This window comes from Xiphias gladius, unplaced genomic scaffold (assembly GCF_016859285.1).
Source record: "Xiphias gladius isolate SHS-SW01 ecotype Sanya breed wild unplaced genomic scaffold, ASM1685928v1 HiC_scaffold_1482, whole genome shotgun sequence".
NCBI classification, from domain to species: Eukaryota; Metazoa; Chordata; class Actinopteri; order Istiophoriformes; family Xiphiidae; genus Xiphias; species Xiphias gladius.
In genome coordinates, this window is record NW_024401813.1 from 58,704 (window position 1) to 69,132 (window position 10,429).

Sequence of the window (10,429 nt, forward strand, 5' to 3'; positions counted from 1 at the left end):
GTGTGTATAGATGGCCGGCTGGCCGGCTGGCTGGCTATGCGTGTGTATAGATGGCTGGCCGGCTGGCCGGCTGGCTGGCTATGCGTGTGTATAGATGGCCGGCTGGCCGGCTGGCTGGCTATGCGTGTGTATAGATGGCTGGCCGGCTGGCCGGCTGGCTGGCTATGCGTGTGTATAGATGGCTGGCTGGCTATGCGTGTGTATAGATGGCTGGCTGGCTGGCTATGCGTATAGATGGCTGGCTCGCGTATAGATAGATGGCTGGCTGGCTATGCGTGTGTATAGATGGCTGGCTGGCTATGCGTGTATAGATGGCTGGCTGGCTATGCGTATAGATGGCCGGCTGGCCGGCTGGCTGGCTATGCGTGTGTATAGATGGCTGGCTGGCTATGCGTGTGTATAGATGGCTGGCTGGCCGGCTGGCTGGCTATGCGTGTGTATAGATGGCTGGCTGGCTATGCGTGTGTATAGATGGCTGGCTGGCTGGCTGGCTATGCGTGTGTATAGATGGCTGGCTGGCTATGCGTGTGTATAGATGGCTGGCTGGCTATGCGTATAGATGGCTGGCTGGCTGGCTATGCGTATAGATGGCTGGAGATGGCTGGCTGGCTGGCTATGCGTATAGATGGCTGGAGATGGCTGGCTGGCTGGCTGGCTATGCGTATAGATGGCTGGAGATGGCTGGCTGGCTGGCTGGCTATGCGTATAGATGGCTGGAGATGGCTGGCTGGCCGGCTGGCTGGCTGGCTGTACAGATGGCTGGCTGGCTGGCTATGCGTACAGATGGCTGGCTGGCTGGCTTGCTGCCTGGCTGGCTATGCTTATAGATGGCTGGTTGGATATGGATATGTGTATAGATGGCTGGCTGGGTATGGATGGCTGGCTGGATATGGATATGTGTATGTATGGATGGCTGGCTGGATATGTGTATGTATGGATGGATGGCTGGCTGGATATGTGTATGTATGGATGGATGGATGGCTGGCTGGATATATGGATATGTGTATGTACGGATGGCTGGCTGGATATATGGATATGTGTATGTACGGATGGCTGGCTGGATATATGGATATGTGTATGTATGGATGGATGGATATGTGTGTGGATATGGGCCGGTGGGTGGGATATATGGATGGATATGTGGATATGGGTGGATGTATGGATATGGATGGATGGAGATGGATATGTGTGTGGATATGGGTGGGTGGATGGATATGTGTGGATATGGGTGGATGGATATGTGTGTGGATATGGGTGGGTGGATGGATATGTGTGTGGATATGGGTGGGTGGATGGATATGTGTGTGGATATAGGTGGGTGGATGGATGGATGGATATGGATGGATGTATGGATATGGGTGGATGGATGGATATGGATGGATGTGTATATGGAGGGACGGATGGATGGATGTGTGTAGATGTGTAGATATTTGCATACATACCTGTGTATATATACATGTTTGTATATGCATGAGTATATTTTTGTATAGAATTTTCCTCTCCTTGATTTTGCTCAAAATGTTATGTCACAATGAAAAGGGAATCCATTGTGAAACCTATCATAATGTACACATTATCCATATAGATTAAAATACCTCTGCTAATGGCTGCCTTTTTGACAAATACACTATCATACTACAACCTTGTCTTCCAGCCGTATGTCTTACATTTGTGTCACACACCAATCAGCCACAATGTTAAAACCACTGACAGGTGAAGTGAATAACATTGATTATTTCATCACAATGGCAACCTGATAAGGGATGAGATATATTAAGGAGCAAGTGAACAGTCAGTTCTTGACATTGATATGTTGGAAGCAGGAAAAAGGGGGAATTGTAAGGATCAACTTTGACAAGGGCCAAATTCTGATGGCTAGATGACTAGGTCAAAACATCTCCTAAACAGCAGGTCTTGTAGGGTGTTGACAGAATGTAGTGGTCAGTGGGCACCTACCAGAAGTGTCCAAGGATGGACAACCGGTGAACTGGTGAAAGGGTCATGGGCACTCAAAGCTCTTTGACGCGCATGGGCGAAGACTGGCCCATGGTGTCCAATCCCACAGAAGAGTTACTGTAGGACAGACTGCTGAAAACCTTAATGCTTGCTCTGATAGAAAGCTGTCAGAACACACAGTGCATTGCATCTTGCTAATCCACTGCCAAAAGCGCCTACAATGGGCATTTGAGCATCAGAACTGGACCATGTAGCAATGGAAGAGGGTGGTGTAGTCTGATGAATCACATTTTCTTTACATCATGTGAATGGCCAGATGCATGTGCGTTGTTTACCAGGGGAACAGATGGCACCAGGATACACTATGGGAAGAAGGCAAGCTGACGGAGGCAGTGTGATACCGTGGAGGCCCCACCAAGCAATTTAGGGGACTTTAAGGATCTGTTGCTAACATCTTAGTTCCTTGATACTACAGGACACATCTAGAGGTCTTGTGGAGTCCATGCCTCTTCGGGTCAGAGCTGTCTCTGTGGCTTGGGGTGACTTGCGCAATATTAGGCAGGTGGTGTATGTAGCAGGCTAGTATGTGGTGAAAATCCATGTTGAGTCCCTGACATGTCTTTTGTGTGTCTGTCTGTCTGTCTGTTTATCTTTGTGATATTTTAAATGTGTTTGGCAGTTTGGCAGAGTGTAAAATAAAATCTGCAATCAGCTTTGCTTTATACCTGGCCATATGTCCCATTTGTCTTGAAGCCAGGCCCTATTGATTTGCCTGCTCTTCATCTTCAGTTTCCTCCTGCTGTAGCTCAGAGAGTGCAGCTTGACCTGTGTAATGCCGAGGAAAGGCAGATATATTCATATCATGCCTTGTACAGCAAGCATGTGTGCGGGGGCAGACTGAGGGGGCTGGTGTAATCTCACTGGAAGAGGATGTGTTGCGGAGGTTTGGTGAGGCACAGGTGGCCACTGTGTGAGCATGGACATGCTGTTAAAAACCAAATTGTGTATTTATGTTCATGTCCTCCTAACAGTCTCCTTGAAGCTTTCTGCAGAAAAGACACCTTGAATAGACCAATTTGTCATGTTGGGCAATGATTGCCACCCTTCATTCAACCAGTCAGATACTTTATTGTATTCATTGGTAACCGTTGTAATGAACAATGAACAATGCACACACCTGGGGGAATTTTTTTTTTTTTTTTTAAAAGAGCATATATCTTACATTTTTCTTTGTGTGTAATAGTATCAAATAAATAACTTAAATTAGGAAACTCAATAAACCATACTGGTAAATAGAAGGCAGTGTTGTCATGGGCTTGCAGTGGTACGAAAGATATTAACTGACATTGTAGCAAAGTTGCTTGCTTATAGAGGTTGTGAAATGTCTTTGTTACCTGAAGTTGAAACAATCAATTGACTTATGAATTCATAGTAAGAGTAACCAGATCAAATGCTTCTTATCTGTTACAGTTTTTCTTTTGGTTAGTAGGTGCTGGTTACATGTTTTTTTGTTGAATTTATGTTGCAAGGCTGCATTTTAAATGACCAATATCAAGATATCAAGTGAAGTAGGTTATTGTATCGGTTGACCCAACCCAAACATGCAGTCACCTAACCCAAACATGTTGTTATTTTTGTATATTATGTGTAATAGGGTTCTGTTCCGCTATCAAAACATTATGTATTCATTTTACCCTTGGTATCTTATTTTTCTCAGGATGGAAAATCTTTTGAAACAGTATTTTGACCATGCAACACTAAGGCCAGCAGTAAACTGTAAACAAAATGGCATGTTCACAGACTGCTGTTGAATGGAATGTCAGTCAGTACCAGCGTAGTTACTTCAACTTCTGTTAGTTTAACTGCATCCACAGCAGATGAAGAACTTTGGAAGCTGCAGTGGGAGTGGAAATGCACTGAAAATTTAAATAGTTTGTGCCTTTTTAATAATTTTTTCCCATTTTTCTTACAGTAGCAAGAAAATGAGGTGAACCATTTACAATTATCTGCATTTATGTATAAATTTGTCATGAAATATGTTCAGATCTTAAGTGTTAGTTGATAACAATCAAAATTAACTAATAACACATCATTCTATTGTTCTTGTCTATATTGAATTCATAATTCTAAAATTCACAGGGTAAGTTGGAAAAGTATGTGAACCCATACGCTAATGACTTAAAATTAACTGGAGTGAGGAGTTAGCAAACCTTGGAGTACAGTCAATCAAACCAGATTGGAGGTGTGGGCTAGAGCTACTTTGATTTTTAAAAAACACTGACATTTTGAGTTTGCTGTTCTCAAGAAACATTTGCTTATATGAACCATGCCCCGCAAAAAGATCTCAGATTTAAGATCAAGAATTGTTGATTTGCATAAACCTGGAGAGGGTTACAAAGTAATTTCAAAGAGTGTAGATATTCATCAGTCCACAGTTAGACAAGCTGTCCATAAATGTAAACAATTTAGTACTGTGGCTACTCTCCCTAGTAGTGGGGGCCCAACCAAGATGACTCCAAAGGCACAACACAGCAGAGTAGCACCTAAAGGCTTAAAGGAATCATTGGAGCTGGTTAACATCTGTTTGTTAGTTTATCATACATAAATCATGTTGCATGGAGCATGTTGTCCGAGGCAGGATAACATGGAGGTAGCTGCTGCGCCCAGAAAACATCACTGTGTGCCTGAAGTTTGCCAAAGAACACCTCGACGCTGCACAGCAATACTGAGAAAAATGTTTTGTGGACTGATAAAACTAAGGTTGAATTGTTTGGTAAAAACACACAGCACTACATACGTGTGATAAGAGCACTGCATACCAACATGAAAAAATCCTAACAGTGAGGTATAGTGGAGGGAGCATCATGATTTGGGGCTGCTTTGCTGCCTCTGGGCCTGGACAGCTTGCTATCATTGAGGGGAATACTAATTCCCAAGTTTATCAAGGTATCTTAAAGGATAATGTCAGGTTGGCTGTCCATTTGCTGAAGCTCAGTATAAGTTAAATGATGCAGCACGACAACGACCCTGAACATTTAAGTAAATCCACTACAGAATTACTGAATTTAAAGAAACTCTGCCTTTTGGACTGGCCCAGTCAGAGCCCAGACCATAACCCTATAGAGATGTTGTAAATGACCTCGAGAGCTGTTCACACCAGACATCCTACAAATATGGCTGCCTGAAGCAGTTCTATGCAGAAGAGTGCTCAACAATTCCTCCTGAACATTGTGCAGGTCTGATCTGCACTTACCAGAAGCACTAGTTTGAGGTAATTGCTGCCAAAAGAAGTTTGACTACGAAAATATTATAGTAGTTTGTCTTAGCTTAAGTACATTGTGTTTGTCTTTACCTGTGACTTAGATGAAGAACAGATCAGATTTTATGACCAATTAATACAGAGAACCAAGAAATTCCAAAGTAATTGCATACCTTTTCCTGCCACTGTACATGGTCAATACACAGAATTACTCTTAAGATTAAAGCTGAACATGCTCGCCATAACCATTGGTATGTGGTGGCTGCATGTGTCAGCTTGTGTTGTTTTTTCTTGTTCACTAGTGGTACAAAATGAGTAATGCAGCTTTAAAGGAGTATTTAAAGGAATAGAGCCATGCTAGCAGTTTCTCCAATTCTTGGCAAGAAATCAGATAAGCATATTTGTCCAAAGTGTTGAACTATTCCTTTTAAGGTGAATGTACAGGGTAGTGTGTAGAGAGAAGGTAAAGTATCTATCCTAATTTCCGGATTCCAAGTAAGGTAACTGAGCCATCGATAGAAGTTACTGAATGACAATCTGCCACAGGCGCTTTTCCCGTGTTCATTTCTTTACTTTAAAACTTCCCCTTCAGAACATAATGGCCCATGAGCTTGAAGTGAATGAGTGAGAGTGAGTACATTCTCCCAATTCATGTGTTCTTTCACTCTTTCATAGGAGTGTGTTGCAGTTCAGCTGAATTTTTAGAGAGAGTGAAAGCAGAGTGTTCCTTTACAGTTAGGTACTAAGTATTTGGACAGTGAAAATTTTTGTAATTTTGCCTCTGTACACCACCACAATGGACTTAAAACGAAGCCATCAAGGTGTGATTGAAGTGTAGACTTTTAGCTTTAATTCAAGGGGTTTAAAAAATATATAAATTGCATTGACCGTTTAGCGCTGTCAAAATTGGCCAAAATGATGTTTGATTACTCCTGAAAAAACACATACATTTGAATATCTATTTTTGCGCATTATGTCCATAAGAAGGCAAACCAATACAAGGAGAGGCATAACTACTTGGGTGCATATTTTAAAGATGTGCCCAGAGGTTGCTAGTGCTGGAATGGTCAGCTAACTGTAGCGTACGTTGCTTGCAACTTTATCTTGAGGTTCCAAAATTTTGCCATCTACTGTGCAAAAGCCACAGTATTTCCAAACATGGCTTTTTACATTGTTCTGAGTGCAAATCTCTCTCTCTGTGCCAGAGTTGGGTTGTGAACTCTCCGCCATCATTACCACACAGTTAACGTTGAATTATTTGCTGGTTTTCAGCTTGACCCAACCTTCACTGACCATTTTCAGTTAATGAAGGTGGCGTTGTGTGACTCCTGTCCATCATGCAGTGCTTTCAGTGCTGTAGCCCAGGACAACACAAGAACTCACAAGGCAGACAGCCGCAGTAGTGCTGTTTTCTAATGTATGGTTTTTAAATAATTTGATTATAGAATCATATTTAGAATAATTATTGACAAGCCCCATAACCGTTGAGGAATTATAGCCATATTTTATATATAGTTCCTCCATTTTAAGAGGCTCAAAATTATATTGGACAAACCAACATAATTATAAATATGATTATGATATGATTTAAGTTTAATACATGGATGAAAATCCTTTGCAGTCAATGACTGTCTGAAGTCTGGAAACCATGGACATTACCAAATGCTCAGTTTCCTCACTTGAGATCCTTTGCCAGGCCTTTACTGCAGTCACCTTCAGGTGCTTGAGTTACTTTCGCATTATGTTTTGGTTCATTATCCAACTGTACTGTAAGGTTTTGCAGCCTTTTGGCTGACTCTGAAATGAGCCGTTCCTTTCCTTCTCCATACTCTTAATCTTGGTATCATATGTCCAAAGAACCTTGTTCCACAACTGGGAAGGCTTTTTTTTAGATTATTTTCTGGGAAAGTCTAATCTGGCCTTTCTGTTCTTGAGTGTTACCAGTGGTTTCCACCATGTGGTAAACCCTCTATATTTACATTGATGAAGGAGTCTTTTTATTGTAGACTTTGATACGCCTGCCTCTTCTGTAGTGTTTTTGACCTTGCTAGATGTTATGAAGGGGTTTTTCTTCACTAAGGAAAGATCATCCACTATATTTTTCTTCCATGGTTTTCCAGGCCTTTTGGGTTTGCTGAGCTTGCCAGTGCATGCCCTCTTTTTAAGAATGTACTAAATTGTTGATTTTGCCATCTCTGAAATTTTTGCCATATTTCTGACAGGAATGTTTTGTTTTTTCAATTGCGTTGACACCTCTTTGGACCGCATATTGACAATTCCCATTAAAAGATACCAAATGCAAATTCAACTATTGGAATCAACTCCAGATCTTTTATCTGCGTAATTTGTCATGAGATAACAAGGGGACAGGCTACATCCAACCTTGAAACTGTAACTTGTCCAATTAGCTTTGAACCTCAGAAAGTGTGTGTGTGTGTGTGTGTGTGTGTGTGTGTGTGTGTGTGTGTGTGTGTGTGTGTGTGTGTGTGTGTGTGTGTGTGTATATAGCTGGATTTTTTGGGAACACTACACACATTTGCTCTAGAGAGTATTTGAGTAATCACAGTGACACTGTATATGCAGCGTTGTTGTTGTTTATTATCTTTATTACATCTGACAGTGTAAAAAGATAGTGTAATGATATCTGTCTGATGACTGAACTCTGAACAAGCTACTTCACAGCCCCAAATCTTCAAGGCCCCTGTTGACTTTTTTGGCTTAAAACAAAGATGTTATGCTTAAGGGTGTGACTGGGAGATTCTGACTGATCTCTCTCATGGTTGCTAAATACCTGTCTGAAAAAGAAGCAATGTGACTCAGAGAAAGACTTAACCGCACTGAAGGTCATCTTAAGCAACAAAACAGACTATACTTTTACTTTCAAATCTGAGTTAGTGTTTCTTTCTTGATTTCCATCATCACCATCCCAGAGCTTTGATAGTACATCTGACAGAGAGCAACTTTTTAAAAAAAATAGTAGGCCAATATTTCCATTCTGTAGTTTAACTAACCTTAATTAGCTAATCCTAAAATAGCTTCTCACAGCTGACATTTCAGCCAGCATTTCTTGTTAAGACAACAAGGTGTAGCTAATTAAAATTTCAGCTCTTAAAATTTGAAAATTTAAATGCTCCATATGGTACTCTAAGGATAATACTAAAATTGAAATTTTGCACAATTATTATTGTCATCTTTCAATCATCATGTGCCAACATGGACATCATTGAATAACTGTAAAGGAGTAAAGAAGTAAAACATTGTATTGCAGGATTTCTCCCAAAGCAGTGTACATGCTATGGACACTGCACTTTTTGTTTTATTATTGTAATTTTGGGGCACATGATAGTTGATAATTTTACCACTTATAAGTTGGACACTTAAATTAAATTTTATAAACACTGTAAAATGTAAGTGTCCAAGGGCAGCAGGTAACATATGGGGTGATTGTAACACAGTCCAGATAGCTTGCATGTTTTTTAAACAGCAGCTTTTTCTTTGCGTCTGCTTTGGTGAAGGAGCCTGGCAATTGTTTTTTGTTAAATGACATCAATATGTAGAGGTGTGTTTTCATGTTAACCTAATTACATCCACTATGATTCGGTGTTGTAAATCAACATAATATTCAGTTCATAGGGTGAGCTTTGCATTCCATAGGCACTCTATCTGCATATGCATGACATGTCTATTTTTGTTCCTCATAAAACCTTGCTGTGCTGAGCTCTGTTCTGACGAGGTGTGGCTTTTTGAGCGTTCATGCCTTTGAACTGCTGTGCATGTGCTCTCGTGGTGGGATTTGTTTGTCCCTCCCTATATGAAATGTGATTGTTATATTACTCCAGAGACGCATTTAGATATTAAAGGAGAATGAAATGGGTTACTACAGTACAATACATGTCAACTAGTGATTAAGAATGTTAGAACACTGAGTAAGTTTTCTTTAAAAAAGTAGAGAAGGGAGAGAGAGTTAAGCGAGAGATGATAAGAGAGAGAGGCTTTCTTTTGCTGTTCATTTTATGTGTATGGCCCTCCCCCCTTTGAGTTGTCCCCAAAATGGCCTCTGTTCTAGTGGAAGTGAAAAGACTTTGTTGAGCCTTCTGGTAATTTGAGTCGGTATTCATGGCCAGAGGAACGAACAAGGATGGGCGGGAGGTGGTGGGGGAGGAGGAGGTAAAGAAAGGCTTTCCTTCTTTGTATGGAATTTACCTCCCTAGTTCACCGTCTGGATCTTTTGGAAGAAGTCCAAATAGTGAGTCAATTTGTTTCTTAGGTAGGAGCAAGGTAGCTATTTTTGTGAGGCAGTGATCATCCATAGGGAAAATAAACAGCTAGTGGTTTTTGAAACGGCTCTGGATTGGGCACTAATGGATCCACTCCATGTCATCATGTCTAAATATATTACAAAGTTATGTTAACCTTAAAATCTTAATTCTTTCCTGTAACCCAAATCTACTATCCAATATCTGTTTCTGTATGTCCTCATCTGTATGTTTTTGTTCTTATTGAAGCCATTTGAGTTGTAGCATAATGGTTTGCTTGTGTAACCAAAAGCTAACTGACATAACCTTGTCAATACCTACATTCAGCTGGGTGCAAGCTGAATGGGGCTGACATTCTCTGTTTGACAGTGAGCACAGTTGAACTGACCTTGACAATATTAGAAGTCCCAAGCCTTGCTGTGGTTGCCTTGGTGCTGGAGAGGGAGGGTAGCAGTTGCTGTAGCTAGCAGACCACTGCAGAAATGTCATGCATCCTGTTGCTGTTTATTCAGATGGCTCTCTATCAGTAAACTTGCCTATGTTTGAATATTAGGGTTCTAATTTGTTGTGTAGGAGAGGCTTTGCTTGTATGGACTTGAGATGAATCTAATCAGACTGGTGTTTGTGAAGTAACATACATTTGCATGTGTTTGCCCAGGGTATGACCTTGCCGTAAGCCAGATCTTTTCTTAAGTGAATGGAGCACAGTAGGGCTTGTTCCTCTTTCTGTAGCCTTGGCTGCTGCCTCTAACTCTGTGTCTGCCTGGGTGGCTGAGTGAAGACAGAGCAGAGGAGTGTGGGTCAGTATTTCAGCAGAGTATGGTCACATGACATGGTGCTGGGCCTCATGTTGGATGACTCACCCCTCCAGGTGTCTGGGAAGAAAGTGCCTCCTGCTGGTTCTGTTTATTAGTGCATCCTAATTGGAGGCTGAGTGTAATGTAGAGGTGTAAAGCCC